The sequence below is a fragment of the Dromaius novaehollandiae genome, chromosome 4 (genome assembly GCF_036370855.1).
Source record: "Dromaius novaehollandiae isolate bDroNov1 chromosome 4, bDroNov1.hap1, whole genome shotgun sequence".
NCBI classification, from domain to species: Eukaryota; Metazoa; Chordata; class Aves; order Casuariiformes; family Dromaiidae; genus Dromaius; species Dromaius novaehollandiae.
In genome coordinates this window covers 30,201,537-30,221,029 of record NC_088101.1, presented here as the reverse complement: position 1 = coordinate 30,221,029, position 19,493 = coordinate 30,201,537, and the positions used below count along the sequence as shown (strand labels likewise).

Sequence of the window (19,493 nt, the reverse complement as noted above, 5' to 3'; positions counted from 1 at the left end):
GGAACTACCTGTACCAGTAATCTAACCACCTACATAAGCAAATCAAGTGAATCATCTACATTATTGGTCTATCAAGCCTCAAACACACATGCAATACTGGATATATAATGGTGGATTGGCTCACACAGATTTTAAAAGTGCTTCTAAATTACACGTTACAATTCAAGCTACTTAAAGAGATATGCTCAGTTTAGGAGTGATCCTCCTTTGGACAGAACATCTAGGTAATTAATATTCTAGACAAACCACTGAATAAGAAATTGTTTATTCTTGTAAATAACATATTTGTTTAAAGTCCTAAAACCAAGAAATTGCAGGGTAATCTTACTATTCCACCACTATGTCAAACTTTGCAACCTACTCTAGTCAGGAAATATTAAATAAATAACTATACCTAAAATATTTTATTTTAATTAAAAATCTGTCAGGCAATTAGTTGCTGGATCTACACAGGACAAAGCTGATTCGAAGCCCTGAATCTTTTCACTCACAGATTGTTCGCTAACTTGCTTTATTTGCATTGGATGTACTACTAAAATCATCCAAATTAGTAACCAATCTGTTCCTGTTACTGTACACCTGAAACTGTAATAGCAAATCTGTCCTATTGAAGCCAAATGACAAATATCACAAAAAACGTTGCCAAGGCTGCTTGGTTTGTCTGTGTGGAGGCCTGTGGATACCCACCTGTTCTGTGCAATGCCACTGCGTATATTATGTCACAGCCCAGGCTAAGCACAGCTTGGAACACTGCAAGTGTGGGTGACATATGACTTTCAATATGAATTCCTTGCACTTAATTAACATCCTGTGCATTCTGTGACACACAAAAAAATTACAGTATCTTCTTAAAATTTAAAAAATTGGCTTTGATTTCTCTTGGGACATTCACGTCTGCCACTCCGAAGAAGTAACAACATTACAGTACTCAACATTCCTCAGCCCAGACATTTGAAATGTCTAAACCTGATGCCAAATTACTTTCTGCATCTCCAAAGTGCTTGCATATACTCTTGACTGGTATTTCTTATCTCCTGACATTTCAGAGTGTTGATTTCAGCTTAGCTTTTTTAAAGGCATGAAGACTATTGGTACATGTTTCCATATGTTCTGAAACCTATTTCTACTCACTTCATGGTTTAATTTCTGACACCACACACATAGCCTTTGTTCAGTGAAAACAAATATCCATGCAAATATAAAGGAAGAAGGAATTTGAAAGGAAAAAGAATAATTTGCAATTTGAGTGCAACAGCTGAAAATACTGACAATCCTTCTACCCTGGAGAACACCTGCTTTAATTTATGTATAATCAAATCCCAAAGCCAGAAGTTGATAACAACAGACTTCTATCCCCACTAACATATGTGTATCCAGAGCTGACCAATGAAGTTCAGAGACAAGCTCAACGAAGTAAGTCCTGATCCAGAGGTAACTCTATCCCTGCTTTGCTGGTCTTCAGTGTTTTAAGACTCCATGTATCTATGTCATCTGTGCCAGACTCTGATCTTCACTGCTCTACAATGAGATACATATTTCTGTGAATTATTTCTTCATTTAAACTTATGAAAATGAGATGTGAGATGTGAAAAGGTGTTACACAGTGTATTTTTCACTCAGAAATATGTCTCTCACTACTTGCGAGTACAGATTGCATGCCACAAATCCACCCTCACTATGCATCCAAGCCAACCCTAATGAGAGAATGGATACCTTCAAAAGGAGGAGGGGAACAATGAAGGGTACTAACTTCATGTACCAATATACATTTTCTTTATCCATGATTCACAGCCCTTAGATGAACTCAGAGATAATGGTGATTCTGAAAATCAGCAGAATAGTCTTTATGCCTATATTTGTGACATGTGTAAAGAGTTTGCTCATGAGCAAAGATTGATGGAAAAGGATGCCACAGTTGCAAAGGTGCACGTGTGTGATAATGAAAAAGGAACATGGCAGTCTAGCATAAATGGCAAATCTCATAGTACGAACAGAATGGACAGGCACACTAAGATCATTCTCAGATTGTACTGTTCTTGAATTAAGGAGTTCAGTGATTTCTAAATATAGCACTATTGTGTAGCAACATTACTTAGATAAACTGGTGTGGCAATGTCTTTTTATCTAAAAATAGAAAAACTTTTCCCCATAGAAATACCTGAAGATTGACAATGTGGTTTCACAATCAGCTTAATCCAATCTAAATTTGCACAGCCATGGAAAGAAGCTTTCTTGTCCTCTGCTCCATCTCTGGCTGTATGTTCCTGCCCTTCCCACGCTATGGCATTATGCCATAAAACAACACCATGCCATCACACAGCCATTCAGTTCCTGAACAAAGCTACCATACATCTGGCCAGCTCAGAGAATGCAACAGTAAACTCAGGTGCAAGTTGTACATGCAAGCTTTGGTTAGATATTAATACTCAGGTGCAAGCTTTGACATTAGCTATTAATACAGTGTCAATCAGCCTGGAATCTAGAGATCTGTTTTCACACTTAAGCTCTTGATATCATGGATGCCAGCATGCCTCAAAATGAAATTCAAAGCAACTGGTGAGCTGATCAGGAAACTGCTAGAAGCTATTAGGTTAGCAGGTACTTGCCTAGGACAGCTCTAGGGAAATCTGAGTGTAGGACTGCAGGTGCTCTCTTCCATCACTTGGCTGCCACCATGAGGAACTTCCAGAAAAAAGTTAGGACAGATGATTTTCCTGTTAATGTGATCTAACAGAGGAGACCATCACAGTGATAACACTCTCCCACTTACAAAACGGTAATAGCCCTTGGTCAGAAGTGGGGGAACTCTGGGCTAATTCCTTCAAATGGAGTTAAACTAAAATCTCTCTGAGGTGTGATCTGTTCACCAGGCTATCATTTTGTTCTTGGATGGGGTTTAGAGTTAAGGAAATGGTCAGACACTTCTGGTACTTGAATTTGTGCCATTACAAAGAGAAAAGGGAATGTTAGGCTCATTGAGCAAGACCGGAAACATGACACTCTAATCCTTTAATGTAAAAAAGAAAAAAAAAATCTTAATGGCATGATGACAAATTTCAGGTAGAGGAAATACAGTTCTGCATGTGAATATAGGGGAAAAAAAAACCCATTACATTCTTACATGTGTGTTGCTAATTACCATCAATTAAAAACACAGAAAACCCCAACCTAAACCACAGAATTTGTCTTACAAAACTTTAAGAGTCTGGTCTGGACACCTGGGAAGCTGCATGTGTCACACATTAATGTACTTCATCAAGCCTGCAGCTTCTACTGCAAGGCAGTACGTATATGGAAACTGCTACTTCCATATATGCCAAATCACGTGAATTGTGATGAACAATGACAGGTATTTCTAAAATGTCATTTATACAACTGCATTTTCACTGCCTCAGCCAGAAAGCCTCCAGGTCAGCCAGGGGAGATGCATGCCACAGCTGCATCTGTCAAACTTTTTGAAAAGGTACAGACATTTCACCTATTTTGTGGTTCTTTTTTTCTTGGATTGTACAAAAAAGTGGTAAGCTGTGGAACGATTTCTACTCCTTTCCCCTCCTTTGGGCTGCTATGTCTGCCTTTCAGTTTTAAGATATTTCCAACCTTTATTACAAAGGAGCCCAAAATATGTACTGCTACTATAAAGACTTTGTAAATAAGGATCTCTTGAAATCCTGCGTCATCGGCCTTCTGCCATCTTTCCACGTCATGCACAGAACTTTGATCCTCAGTCTTAAAACAAGTTAAAGCACCTGAAGACTCTCTCCAATTGGACTGTCCTGCTAGACTCATGTCACTGCTGCTCTTTATCTCAGAATCCTTTTATGAGTTGCCAGTCAGGTCACCAGAACTCTCAGTTCAAAGAGCAAGAGAATCAGCTGCCATGCCCTCACATCACCATAGGAGCTCTTATATCAACACAGAAGATCTCACTTACATGAATTCCCAAGTGCACAACAACGGCGAGGGTACAGAAGAAGAAAGCAAGTATTAGCCACAATCTCTGCCGATCACTTGATTTGTATTGAAAAGATAATTATATATTACCCTCTTATATTTAAAGGCTTCATTCAATAGCAGACCTTTGCTTCTTTTTTGTTTTAGAAAATGAAGATCAGTTGCAGTAGCTTATATTTAATCCACTTTCACAACACAGGGATATTTAAATAGAGAGAGTAGGCTATATTAGCTGCTCTTAGAAGGAGTCCACTAAAAAAGAACTGCAGCTGTCATAATGAGGTAACACATGTATTTAGCAATTCCTGGCTGTAAAATGTCTGGAATTCATTCAGATTTGAACTTTGCAGAGTGTGTGCATACATGTTTAAGTTCACAGTTCTCTGTTCTCCAGATAGACCAAGACGGCATGGCTGCTTGCCTCCTGCTTGTTCCCCTTTGCAGTTAGGAAAGAAATTGGTTTCTTTTAAAATAATTACAGCTTTTCTATTTATCCTCTTAGTAAAACAAATATTAATGGATAGATTTTGACTCTGTATTTGGCCACCAATTATGGCCATAAACAGCTACCAAGTCTGATGCAGTTCTGCTGTATTTTGTGGGATAATTTGTGTATTTCAGAATACTTTCAGTATCATCGTAAATTCAAGCTTACCATCAATCCACCAGGATAGGAGGAGAAAGAAAGACAGAAAACAGCACAAAAAATTAGCAGCTATTGCGAAAATCCACAGAAAGAGCCTGGAAGTTGCCTGCCACGTCTGAGAGAGAAATTCAGGGGTCTGAGCAGGAAATAGACTGTTGGGGTTGGCCAAGTGAAAGACTGGGGGTTGGGAAGTGCTATAGCATCATAAGAACAGCTGAGAGGGTATTACAGATACTGGACCACCTTAGAGCTGAAGGAAGTGTTTTCTAAAAGAATCTGTTTTAGCTGGGCAGGAAGTAAAGGGTTCTGTATTCTTCTGAATCTCCTGCTCTCAGCAGGGCCTCATTATGGTTGTTCTTTTCTAACCATGATATACTTCAGATTAGAAAAAGAAGTAGGTATAATCAGCCATAAACAGGACTCCTGTAGTAAAAAAAACCCTCTATTTCCTGCAACATGGCTAGAGGCATACAAAATTTAGCTGAGACGTGAGATGTTATGATTGTATTAGCAAATACCTAAGTACCACCAAAGACACACAGTACATAAATGGGATGGAATGGGACTACTCACAAGTGATTGTAGGAGCAGGAGAAGGGAGGAGCAGAGATACAAATTATGACACTACAGCTATGCTGATGGGTGGAGGACTGTAATCTTGTTCAGAGTAGCAGAAAATTATTCTCCCTCCCTACCTCATTTTGTACAGAGGGAGAAAAAGGACTGAGGTACCCATGATGGTTTGTCTCCAAGTAGACTTCTTTAAATTAGAAATATCTCTGACAGCAGAAATAGCACTCCTGATTTTTCGTAGGCAAGAATTACTTTAAAACGATTCTTGCATTTAACAACCTTCTTCTAAAAATATAAAAGGGCATTTATAAAATTGAAGGTAGAGTATGAAGACTCCCACAGTGAAAATACTTAATTTAAAAAGTCTAGTTGCACTTTGCTTTCCAGGTTTAATTATCAAAAACTGCTAGGATCCTACTTGAAGGAAAAGAACTTTTTTAATACTAGATCAAATTTTCTCATTTAATAATTCTTTTCCTTAAAAGAGTTTTTCTTTTCTTATGTGTGCAGCCTTTAATTAGTCTGTTCAGCACTATTAGCTAAACTCTGTCACAATTACCCACATTTGGTAGCTAATTACTCCTTGAATAGTCTTAAGGCTACCAGCAATTTTAGTACAATTGGCAGCCTGGGGCCCCTAGGAGCTGTTCCAGCAACCAAGAATAGCTACAACAGAGAGACATGCCAGCCATGACCCTTTCTCCTCAGCCACAACCTAACATATCTAGTATGCCAAAGGCAAGAGCAACACAGAAATGAAAATATTCCCAAGTGGCTAAATGTGCTCTCTTTATGGCCTTTTTAAACTAATGGAGTAGCATAAAGGGACTACAGGGAAATGGAAAATAGGACCTTTTAAACATTAAAGCATTGGTAGGACTGCTAATGATTTTTCAATTTTGTAATGTTCCATTAAAACAACAGTTCAAAACACTTGTATGGGATCAGATTCTGACACAAGACTTTTATTCCAGTGTAATTTTATTCTCTGATGCCTCACACTGCAGTAATTTACATCAGTGCAAAATCAAGTGGGTATAAAATGCAGTGAGTTGATTTAGTAACAATTTGTATGTATTTTACACAGGTATGAACAACTTCACAAGGGATACAGCAGTGGAGAATCAAGATCTGTGATTTCAGTAAAATGATTCCTGCTGTACATTTGTGTGACATCAGTAGCAGACTGAAATTAACATAAAAATTTAAATAAGAACTTCAGCTTCAAACACTGTGTTAATTCAGATTCTGACCCACAACTCCAAAGGTTTTGCTTTGCAAACTCAGCAGTATTGGGTTTGCAAAAGGAACAGGGAATTCCTCTTAAACAATTTCTCAAGGTTATGAAGGATCTAAGTGCTTTTTGTAGCAATGTCCTTATAATCACGTTAAGTGCAGTGGTTCTTAACAGACCCTCCTACAGTGCAGCTTATAGCCACAGTATTTCATAGACAGAAGACTGGTGGGCAATAGGGATGTTTGGGGGGGAGGTTAGAAGGGAGGAGGAAGAATGCAAGACTACGTCCATCTTGGAGAGATCAGATTTCTGCGTACTGAAGAGCTCTTGGAGACACGGTTATACAAGCATTCCTCAGTCACACCACACTTAATATCCTCTTCCACATTGTCCCTGTCCAAAACGAAGAGCAAGTTGACAATGTCTTTTAAAAATGTCCTACTTGGTTTCAGTTCTGCTGCAAGACCAGCACTTGTCAGTTCTCTTCTTTTTCGATATCTTCATGCCTTTTGCTTTAATGTGATTCCGTAGGATGGCCTGCTTGTGACCCTGATGGTAAGTAATCAATTCACTAATTCTCTCAAATTGTTTCACTGTGAGAATTTTAGGCTTTCCTGTACTTTTGCTTTTTCGATAGAGCAAAAAGACTTAGGATCTCAATACAACAGTTGCATAAAGCACAAGGAGAGTTAGAGCAAAATGCTGAATCCTAGAATGTGCATGCACAGAGGTCGCAAACCTAGCTGCAAACTAGCATTTTAACATTTAATCCAATCACTGTGATCTCAGAGCAGCAAACAAATCCAGTTGGCTGAGGCAAATGTGGAAGCTATGTGGAGGGCAGCTCGGGGATTATCAAAAATCATTCCTATGTAGGTAGTTACATGCATATCACAATGTAGTAATTTAGTAAAAGACGAAATGACTGATGATCTTAATAGTTAAAGTATTACACTAACTTGCCATTACTTCATAAGAAAGTGCATCATGAGAAACTGCAAACATACTTTTTCTTCCCACCTAGTTTACTGCAAATTATCAAGACCTATGATTCAAGGAGATCTGACCTTCCTTGTGACTATTTGGGCCAAATATACTCAGTAGTTTTCAGTGGTTTGTTTTAGGATTTGTGAAATTGCCTAAGTCTCCAGATTCTTTGAGCATCCAAAAGGGCCTGTCTGGGAGATGCCTCTATAATGTCTGCTGCTGGGTAGCTGGACCCATTCAGTCCCAAGCGGACTGCACTCACTTACAGGATGACTGTTGGTCCCCTTGCAGGTTGAAGTCATATACACAAACCACATTTTGGAGTAAGTATCTGCATATACAGCAAATAGCTATGTATCATCACAGCTTATCAAATTTCTCTTCTAAATGTTTTCTATTGCTAGGCTTTTACAAAGCATCACTTTTCACCATATTCAATCCAAAAGCATGTTTTAAGTTATCTTCTCTTCTTCTGCACAGATAGTACTTGTATATGTGAAAATAGGACTGCAGTTAAAATAGCACTGCTAGTACAGATTACATCTGAATGGTCATGAGCTCAAGCCTGTGTCTACAGTACATGATGTGAGTGCTTTGTATGGATTGAATAGTGGTGCGCTGCCAAGAGTCTAGGTTATTCCTCCACAGGAAACTGTACTGAAAATACCAATCCCTCAGTACAACATGGTCTCACTCCAAGGACAAATATAAGCTTTTAAGAGGTGGTAGCAGCAGTATTAATAATAGTATGAGAATCTTGAAAAGTGCTTCAGCTCTGCCTGGAATGATTTTGGAAAGTTTACTGAAATGTATCAAAAGAAATGGAACTTAACTTCTAATTCTCACAAAGTGCTATCCTGGCAGAATTACAGTTCCACAAATTCTTAACTAAGATCTGCATAATAGGAATTATTGCTGAATGTGCGATGTTCACATAAGACAGACATGATATTCATTGATGATTCCACTTTTTAGGGCTCTTACACCTGTGAAAGTTTTATTAGCATAATTCTGCCAGTTAGGAGAACATTTTTATTGATGTTGTTATACCAGCATATGCTTGGTGAAGATGCGGTATGACTGCATCTCTACCAAGTACAGTATAAGCTGACTTACGCCCCCCCAGAACACACTGTATTTTTTGGAAGTATTTCTGTATTCATATGACTGAGCTACTTTAGAATATCTTTTTCTACTTTAACTTGTTCTCTGGCATGAAGGTATAGCTCTGCTCTTACCTTGAGTCTGTCTCGAACAATCCTTCTTCCAGTTTATCCCACACTGCCATCGCCTTTTGCCAGGTCTACTGTAAGCTCCCAGTTCCACTTGCTTTGACACGCTGTGTAGTTTGGAGAGAAATTTTCTCAGTGGCAGCACCAGTTTTCATAATCCTTGCTATTTTTCAGCTGCAATAGTTCCATGGGATGGTCCACCATGCACCCATTTCAACTGTTGTTTAAACTGCAGCAGAGACTACAGTGTAGCAGCAGAAATGAGTAGCCAGATTGCTTATGCTGCGTTAAGCAGCACTGCCATGACTGCTTCATCACAGAATCAGTTACAATCCCTGGCCAAAAACAAGCACTAATGCAGTAAATTCATAAATTCTAATGGAACTAAATGAACAAAATTAACAAAATTCCAACAAAATCCTAAATAACCTCAGCCAATCATATATCAAAGCTAGCAGCATCTGTATATAGTTTCTAATGGATTTGGTCCTTAGACTTGAGAGGAAATCTCAAAAATCACTTGGTTTACATTGTAATGTTGTTTACTGTCTTCACCTCTAGTAACTAGTGACATGATAATTCATCTTCAGAATGAAATCTTCAGAATGAAAGGATCCATGATATGGCACAGTAGATGCATATTTAAAAGAAGGCACGTGGAGGGAAGCACAAAATCAAATCTTTCCTCTTTCATAATATGAGCCTGAACCTAACCCCATAATTTCAAGAATTATGTTCCTAATTATCATTGAGACTTGTTTTTTCCCATCTCATTATTTACATTTATACATGAGCACATTTGGCATTTCTATACAAACCATATTCTGAAGAATTTCTGTATTTGCCTAAGGTGTAAAATGCAATTTGAATTTGTGACTCTCCCCTTCTTTACCTTTGAGGAAAAACTGTCAGTCTGTTTACAGCTAATCAGATATAGACATGCTCTAACTTGAAAAAGATTTGTCTAAGGATTGTGTAGGGTTTACAGCATATTAAGGCAGTACGCTATCATTCTGTGAGATAGGAAATACCTTCAAGAAATAATTTTGTACCAGGAGAGTTCCTCTCAGATGAGATAGTCTGTTTGTACCACTCTAACTTTATGCTGGATCAGGTATAATTTATCCTCCCCCAACTGACAGAAAGCTGGCATAAAGTCTGAATAAACACTGTAACATATGCTCTGGCTAATTTGATAAAAATGCAGTCGTGCACTTACACCAATACAGATCAAATTTTTACTGCTAGGAAATCCGGCAGAGCACAGATTTGATATTATTGAATGCAGCCCTATATTGCTCCATTTTTTTCTGCGTATTAATTATTTTTTAATTTACTTTATTATGTGCACGAACAAAGAGCATAGGTTTGTTTGAAATCTCCCTGCCAAATACTTGTGTGAAGTGAGCCTACCATAGTATAATGGTCCTCCAAATTGGGAGAAACACAATCTCCAGACAGCATGAACTCATGTGCAAAGTAGAAATTTTTGTATTATATTTTGCCTCTTTGCAGCCACTAGCAGCACTGGAAGAGAGAAAAACAGGCTACTCTGATTTTCAACAGCACCAGCTTTGTATCTGAATTTTCATACATGCTTTGCACTCTCTGCACAGCCAGGGATTCAGCCCAAATTCTTACTAGAAGTACATGTATGGCTGCTGTTACCATTGCAGAAAAAATGTAATCTGTAAAGACTACTGCAGCAAGAGTATATTGAAAATAGGCACTAACAGGAAACTCCCCAAATTCCTACTTGTGTTACAGACAAGCTCTCTCATCCTGAGTCTTCACAGGCCCTTTCTGCTTAATGCCCCCCGTCTTCCAATTCTAACAAACTGATTTTTATATTATAATATTGCATTGCTTCCCTGGAAGATAGATTTCCCATTTAGTTTTAGCCTCACTCATTATTCAAATTGAAATGGAAGGAGATGGGGGTGAAAAGAGATAAAATACAGATGCATACACGCTGAGCCAGATTTTCCAGTGTCTTGTGTTTTATTTAGTTGTACACACCTCTGCTAGGTACGTGGAAAACACAGGTCAAAGGCTGCTATTCTGATCTTTTAGTATTATACACTCACTTTCAACAGTATTTAATAATGAAAGAATTGCAAGGTATTCCAGTGTAACTCACTTATTGCTATAACATCTGAAAATTTTCCAGGAATGTATCACGGCAAGCAAAGACTTAATAGGAAGGTGAGCTTTAAAAGACCTCAGTCCCTTCCCACTCTCCCTCCCTCCCCTTGGTAGCACAGCCTAGCCTGGCAGGCATAATCCTGCCCATATGATACAGTAGCAACCATCTGACTGAGCAGCTCTGCCATTCTCAGTGTAGTTGCACCTGACCACTGACTGAAATGTCACTGTCACCTACCATAGGTATGGTGGTCTTTACTTCTAAGTCTCTTCCAAGAGAAAGGAGGTAAAACATGTGCAATGCAGCATTTTGTTTACACAGCATTTTATTTTGTTTTGTTTGCTGTTTTCTCTTTCTCTGGCAGTACAGAATAAAGCTTAATGTCCTTATATATAAACAAAAGGAAAGATGAATTGGAATTAGAGAACTGGCTGATATTACTCCCTAGGAAAATGTTTCCTATAAAATATAAAGGATCAGGCTCACCTGTTCTAGCATCTTTCAGTGACAATTGATATCTGCCTGTTTACCAGCTTTACAGCTGCTTTTTATAAGTGAAGTAGAAACTCTGAATTTAGCCTCAAATATCAGACTGATTAGTAAGGTCAAGGAAACAGAACCATAACATAAGACTTACATTCCTCTTCTTTCCACTTGTCCTTTAAATAATTAAATATTTTAATGTATTTATTATATACAAAATAAATACATTCTTTTCATGCCACAGGATGTTGATTACTTCCAAAAGGATACAACTGTCTCTTCCCACATATGGCTTGTCTTCATAATCTAGCATAGGGAATACTCCTGAAAGGAAAGTTGGCTTTTAGAGATGCTTACTGGTGGCCATATGCTCATAATTTACCCTCCCAAAAGACTGAGTGGCTGCATTAACCACAAGAAATGTAACTCTTTAATTCCGAATGACTTGAGGAAGTTGATCGCACCTGTGTCAAAAACACTACTGAACCATGGCAGGTGATGACAAGATACTGGACACACTGGAACCATATTCAGAACCACTGACATTGTTTACAAAAGGTTACAAGTTGCTAACATACTCTGGGAATCCTCATGTATCTTGTCCTGACATTACCTAGGAAATAAGTTCCAGAGTGTGTGGGGTCTTCACAGAAATATCAACTATGTTCTTAGCCACTGCAGAATTTAAACAAGTATTTGGAAGGCAGGATGACACCTCCTGTAATACTACAAATAGTTTAAGCAAATTTGTGATATACTTCATTTTCCACACTACCTTTCAGTTTTTCAGCTAAAAGTGAGGATTTTGTTAGGATTTGGATTCTGTAAACTTTTGCTGCCAGTTAGATTCAGCGGACTCACACCACTGGTCAGCACCCATACCTTGGTATTGACCATGTTGCAAGAAATCAGCAAGACTAACATTAGCTGTATGTATGAAGATGCATTCAGATGAGGCCATTTTAGGGAGATATTTACTACTAATATATATAGTGGTGTTTTTTTGCTTTGTGAAATGCTCCAGAACATGTCATGCAGATATATTACAAGGCGTTATAGAAGCCTGTTAAACTGCTGGGGTTAGGTGTCATAAATTTAAATGGTTCTATAGTACCAGATTAATTATATGGATTGCATGGAATAAGGGCTGATTAATTTTTTGAATTAAACGTCAGTTTAAATGTTAATCACTGTGTGCTTGTTTGTGAGCATGGGATGCCATTGTATTTGATGTTGTAGATTGCTTGCTTTATTCTTCACAAAAAATTTCTGGCATAACTGCAATTCCCATTTCCTCATGACTAAGTGGACAACCAGTTCCTAAATAAACAAAGAACTTAATTACCATTAGAAACATACATAAGGAAATATTTAAGAACAGTACTATCCAACCTTCTGTCAACTAGGAAAAAAAAAGTTTTTAACTACCTAGTGCAGCTTGGCACAGCAAGTGCAAACTAAAGCTAAAGTGCAATCTGTGAAAATCGTCTATAAAAATGCATGCATGGTTATCCTCTGTCTGCTACGTCCTTTTATGTACCATTTTATGTGTTCAGTGCTATACTATACAGGCTGTTACTCAGGGACTGCCTCATTAGTCTTCACACAATCTGAACCTGCATAAGAACTCTTGATGCTGGAAACTCTTCACTACCCTTCTAACAAGGAACTTGTTTCCTGATTTCTTCTTATGCTATTAAGTTGTTCTTATTCCTTGTTCCTGTTGTACCTGCAGTAAATCTTAGAATTTGGTGTTCCTCTTTTGCATCTCCACAGTGATGCCATTAGAAAGAAGATGCACTTGTTTGCATTCTGTAGCAATGGCTTTGCTCAGTCTCCTTACTGGCCTTTCTATACTGAGAGTGCCTGCAAAATAAGAAGAGGAGAATTCATTAATTATACATACTTTTAGGAATTAAAAAATTAATTCCCTTGCTTAGCTTCTTTGTGATGAAGGCCACAGCTTACAAATTTTAACATTTTGGTTATGTTGTCTTTCCAAGCAAGGAGATGGTATTCCATTCCAGCAGATGAATTTCTTCAGCCAATAAAAAGGAGTTTTTGAAGAGCCTGCTAACAATTCTATGTATCAGTTCATGTGAGTGTTAATTACAGAAACGACCCAGCAAAGTTCACCTTATTAAACAGACAAGCTGACCAAAATTCTGGTAAGCACTGCGTATTAGAAAAGGGCTAAGGCAGTAGAGCTGCTGAGGTAATTCCTGTTATGTGGTAAGCATAAACTGGCTACATTCTGTACCTTCCTCCCCCTTCTTCATCGAAAAATGGAAAAAGTGAGGGCAAAAATGGAAAAGCATAGACTTTGCTACAGAAGGCTTCAGCAATTTATCTCCTCGCTATGAACATTTGCCAAAGAGCTGAGGTTGCATGTGTGCCCAGTTTCCAGAAAAAAAAAAGAAAAGAAAAGAAAAGAAAAGACTCACAAGGACAAACTGACTTTTGGTGGCTTTTAACCTTGAAACATTTTCTCCAATGAAGAGGACACCTATCATTGGTAGCCTAAGTTAGGGTCTAACTTTATTTCAGTTTCCTACTGTCTGTAAATGAAGTAGCTCCACAGATTATGACAACACGCTACAGGAAAGGTATCGAATCTTAGGAAATATCTGAAAGTCCCGCGATCATGTAAATGCACTTAAAGCCACTAAGTCACTATTATGACACATTTAGCACTTGGTTGCATATTTACCATTTTCCCCCCTCAATAATCATGTGGACTTTGGGATGGAAGAAAGGCAATAAACTACTGCATAAGCTGCTTAAGTGGCTTTTGCCCTTAACAGACGGTGATCTCTCCAGGGAAACCAACACAATAACAGATATGGTTAAAAAAAATATATCCTGGCTTGAAACACTGGTTCCTCCACTTTCATCCTGCAGGGGTATCTATGATTTCCTTGCTGAAATCTCCCAGGACAGCTAGCAGACCAGTTTCTGAAATGATTGTTCAGGCTCACTGGAAAACTGAGGCTCTGTAGTTGCCCTAAGAGCCTCTGCGTAAAGCAGGCCTCCTATTAGACAAATGTGGCAATGGGAGGTAGACTATTCACTCCTCTGATGCCCGCTAGGTCCCCAGAGGAAGTATGCAAAACATAGGCACTGCTGGACCTCTGATTCAAATCCTTTGCCTTTTAATACAGTCATTTGCTCTTACTTCAGCCTTGGGACTTGGTTTTTTAAATGCTGAACTGAGCCAGCTGCCTTGAAACTTAAGATTAACAGTGGATATTTCTTCTACTGTGGCCAAAACTGGGGCGTGTAATCACTTCCCCCCAGTATTTATCAAATGCAGGTGTGCTGCTCTGGTCTGCTACTAAATATTTACCGTACATCCCTGACTTGGCAAAACAGGGGTTATTTGGCTGTCAGCCTGAACAGCAGCCTGGAATAGTCCATAAGGATATTAGTGATTAAAGACTGAATAGAGTATAAAATGTTTCCAAGACTTAATGAAACAGAGATGGAAAGACAGATAAGCAGGACAAAGATAAAAGAATGGAGAACAGGAGGAACATCAGTAGTGGTCCGCTACTGTTTGCGATCTTTAACACACAGCTAGCAGTACTGTGCATCAATGCTAACATGTACAGAGAGAACAGCAGCTGAGGTAGATACCTACAGATAATCTAGCAAAGCCTAATTCGACGGCTGTGCTTAACCAACGAAATTACCATAGGGATTTTTAATGTAAGTGATATCATGCTACAGGACAGAACACTAGGACAAATGCATGAATATCTTATACAGATACTCCTAAGACAGAGTCAGAATGCAAAAAAGTATCAACTGAAGTTGAACTAAATCAGTATTAGTTTCAAAACTGAAGTGTCCATGTTAGTGGCATTTCCCATAGAAAGAAATACCGGCTCTTTAAAACTGACTCAAGATTACTTATATTCTTAAATTTGTGAAATTAAAGCCCATGGAAAAGCTCTCATTGACCTTATAGGATTTAAACTACATCACTGCACTGATAAACATAACCTAGTTACTTAAGCGCTTGGTTTGCAAGTGTTCTAGCAAAACACACATGATATAATTCTGCCTGTTGTGGGAAAGGTCAAGAACTGAGTTTGGAGTATGGAAATGCTAAAATTATTTGCAGTTACACTAAGCAACACAACTGATTCTCTGACTGTAATTCCACATGTTACATATGTTATTTCATTATCTATAGGTGCCATTCACTATTACAATACTCAAAAGTAAGTTATGGTTGAGCAGGAGGGATTGCAGCTGTGAGATGAAGGGAAGGTCTTGTAAGGCAAGAATACCTTTGTAGTCAGCCTGAGCTCAAGAACTGCAGTGTACCAGCAAATAGTCTACTTCTCACCCCTCTAGGCAGGTCTCATCCCCAGTCTCCTCGCTATACCCTTGTGCCTGAGCAATATGCTTTTTTTCCCTCTTCTTCGTGTTCCCTTATGGAGACCTGATGAAAAATCTTTTTCTGCAGCTCTTATGTAGTGTCTGTATTTTCTGCAGATACATCCCACAATAAATGGGAAGTTATATAATCTAATGATAGGCCCTGGAATTTAATATTTGTGCTGTAATCATCTACAGCCAAATATGAAAATATAACAGGTTAGTGTAGGAGTGTGCCCTATTTATATCGAAAATCTATCTACTTGCTTACAGGTGGCTATGCCCAAAGGCCTGCCTGTGTACTTTCTCTGCTGTTTCACTCCAGCCTAATTATTGCAGTTCTGAAGTTACCATTTGAAAACACAGCTGCATACATACAGTTGCAAATATCTTATGCCAGCTGACTTGTTAAAAACCTGGATGTACAAATGAAATACATTGGCATATTTTATTGAAAATGTATCTCTAGTATGTAAGTCAGTAACTTACTAGACCAGATATTGAATAATGTATGCCAGAGCTGCTGCGGGACCAGGAGCTGGGAGCCAGAGGAACTTGAGAGACCCATCTTTGAAAGAGAGCAGCTCCCAGCTACCAGTTCAAGCTGAGCTCTGGGTTGAGCAGACCTACTTCCGGCTCTGCGGCAAGGCATCACCAGTCAGCCAGCTAGTCAACGCCTGGCTAGTGCCCACAGATTTCTACTGGTTCCAGTACGGCCTTCTGAGACTTCTCTGTGAAACACACCATTAGACAAAGATTATAACTTATGGCCAAAATCAAACTATTTTGTTAGAGATTAAGCTAGTCTATTTTCTGTGATATTATGACTCGGCTCTTCAGATATCACACCTTTTACAAAGACTAAGACATATTAGTAGGTCTTTCACCAATGAAAAATTTTACTTGATATGAATTTTGCTACAAGGCTATTCATATTATATTTTCAAATTTTTGAAAGAAATTTCTGAAAAACTTGCATGTGTTTAGTATCACTTCATTAATTGATCTTGTCAAGTGATATAAAATTAGAAAAAGGTTACATGTAATACTTAGGATATGTCTGAAATATATCTGAAATAATGTTAAGGAATGAAAGCAGATACTATGTTAAAAGACATCAAGCTTTGCCTTGAGCTCAATAATAAGCATTTCCATGCTGTACCAGCTTAAAACAGACTCATTACTGTACCCCATATATTAAGCTGGGTTTAAAAATATCCAAAATCAATGGACCTGACTCAATGTTACATTATTCCAAATTTACCAAGACATCCCCACATTCCTTCACATACAGTTCACCTCCTAATCTGTCTTGCACATAGTCTGTCTTGGGGTGCTAAGACCTATTTCTTCAGCTTCAAAATCAATGGAAAATAAACTTCAGTCACTATATTAGCTTGCATCAGAGTTCAATTTTTGTTTGTAAAGTTAGGGTCCCATTGTGCTTTTCACTGAGTTCAGTCTTCTTTCTAAAGAGTGTAATAAGCAGTGCCCACAAAGGAAAAAGATGAACGTAAGTCTGAGCTGAGGCATTCACCTCCTAATGAAAAAGTCATCCAGAAGTTCTATTATCTTTTCTTTTCTAATAGAAAAGTGTTAGGGAATTATTTCATGTGTGTAACAAACAAAGCAGGAGGCAACTGATTTATTTGTGGAATTCTTAAAGGGGAGTAGTGAAACTGAGGACAGAGACAAACAGTAAGTAGTAACATAGCTAACACATTATAATGTAGAACAGAGAAGGCTCTATATTGAAGAAGAAAACGTATACTGAGATTGAACATCTAAAGCTGCCTAGCGAATAACTTAAAAGTTAAAAAATAATACATTTTTTTCCCCGTTGCTAGAATAAATCATGTCACATATGGCAGACGGAAGTTAAAGGCTATTAACCTCCAAGATCTGGAGTATAAACAGTAACAAGCAAAACTGTATATGAGTATATAAGTAAATTATTCACTTTATAGGTATTCTTCAACCTCTGTTAGGTTAAAAAAAAAACCTATAAAATCAAATAATTGTTCAAGAACAAAAAAAGCTACTGAGCAATAACATATGTAATTAACAACTTGGCAGTATTCCTTTATATATGTTCATAAAGAGCTTGGCAAGCCCTGTATTTTCAGACCTCACTAAATTCTTTAGGAGAAACTGATATGTGAGTATTCCTACCTTGTTTGCTCTTCACTTCAAATCTGAACAAATGAATTAGCTGTGCATTCATTTCAGAATTTGTAAAGGTACTTAAGTTTTTTTCACAGGTAATCCAGAACACCTGATTTTCCGTTCATTCCTCTATTCATATTGGTGCAGTTAGTCCACTCATTGATGCATTTATGTACTTTAGCAATACCTAGGCTCCTCAGTCATGGATCAGGATCTGTGATAGCTGGCTGTCAAATAGGTCAAGTTGCTCTCACCAAAATAACAACCACTAAGTGCACATAAAGAACACCAAAAGCAACACAGTAACGGTAAGAGACTTCCGTGGACCTTTTACCAGTCAGTCGTAGGATGGTTTACAGAACATAATTTTTACGCTTTACGGGTTGAGACTTTTTGTCTCAGCAAAACAAAAAGAGATGGTCAGGCAAAGAAGAAACACTGGAAAGCCATAACTGAGAAACAGTAAACTTCCCTGGCAGTTAAAACAAACAGCAGCGTAACAAAATTTAATGGAAGTTAAAACTAGCTTGCCCTAAGACAGGAAGACAACATTTGCTTGCTGTATTTGTGCCAGCGCTGATTTATACTTGTGATCAGACAATAAAAGTGCCTCTGTCTTGAAACTCCATTCTTTCAGCATTGAAGGTCCCTGCAGATGCACTGAGACTTCTTGGCACTTCATATCTGGACTTGGGTAAGGCATACCGCTAACGGGATGGCAACCAGCTACTTTTTCTCCAGCTCGGAACCCATGCACTGTCAGCGTTAAGATTTCTTTCTGCTAAATTATTTGGAGTAGAAAATTTCTAACTACATATACTATTTGTGTTACATTATTTCTAATTGATTTGCTTATTTTCTAGTATTTGTTTCAAGTAGAGGTCTTTTAAACCCCGTCTTTCGAATTATTTCATTTCCTTAGGGTGGATTCCTGGAACTCCTCTTGGTTTCCAGCTCCCATCTGTGGATGAACAAAAGCCACTGTTTTGCTACACTTGATCCAAGGCTCATAGAAGTACATTGAAGTATTTCAGTCAAGCCCAGGTAGCATTAATATAATCTCCAAGGGGGCAAACAGAACAGACAGATCAAGGGTAAATTGCTTATGGTAACCAAACTAATTTCTGAAAGAAATCCTTTCAGAATACAGTACACCACCACATTAATGCAGTGGGAAGGAATATATTTTCAAAGCGATGTCTAAAATAATCTAGCCAGTCAGTATGAATTTGGATAAGATCTCAGTAGGAGATCTGGGTAAATGTACTTCACATCTCTCAGTACTTGTTTTTGTTTTCTAAACTGCATCTTTAAAATACAAAGGGAATTCAGAGAACATAGTAAAGTGTTGTGGGAATTCTAACTTCAACTCATGAAGGAAGGAAATCCAGAGGTAAGACTGCAACTCCACCTTCTTCTGACCCGCACTGTACTTGTGTCCAGACAGTCCAAACATTTTACAATTCTCTGATAAAAACCATCGCTAACTACAAAAGAGCTGTGACTTGTTGAGATAAAAAGATTTTCTTAATACCAGAGAGTTTATTTATATATCCGTTAAACATACCCTACTTGCAAGATAAACAAATACCAAGTTAGGAGAAAGAGAAATAATATTTTAATTGTAGGTCTTCTACTGGCAAGAACTTCATCCTGTTTCCTCACAGAGGTAGTCATTACTAA

At 38.1% G+C, this 19,493-nt stretch overlaps 1 protein-coding gene across 4 annotated transcripts in view; it reads right to left on the bottom strand.

Moving 5' to 3' along the window:
* Positions 1-19,493, bottom strand: part of JADE1 (jade family PHD finger 1) — a 170,220-nt gene that overhangs the window by 149,589 nt on the left and 1,138 nt on the right. The window contains exons 2-5 of one of the 4 annotated variants that reach the window (XM_064510693.1): positions 12,988-13,124; positions 11,529-12,578; positions 11,262-11,367; positions 8,636-8,736 (exon numbers count right to left, since the gene is read on the bottom strand). The gene's annotated coding sequence lies outside the window, so the exon portion shown is untranslated. Of the gene's footprint in view, positions 1-8,635; positions 8,737-11,261; positions 12,579-12,987; positions 16,594-19,493 lie in introns of those variants that run through there. The other 3 variants (XM_064510692.1, XM_064510694.1, XM_064510696.1) reach the window with 3 other exon arrangements.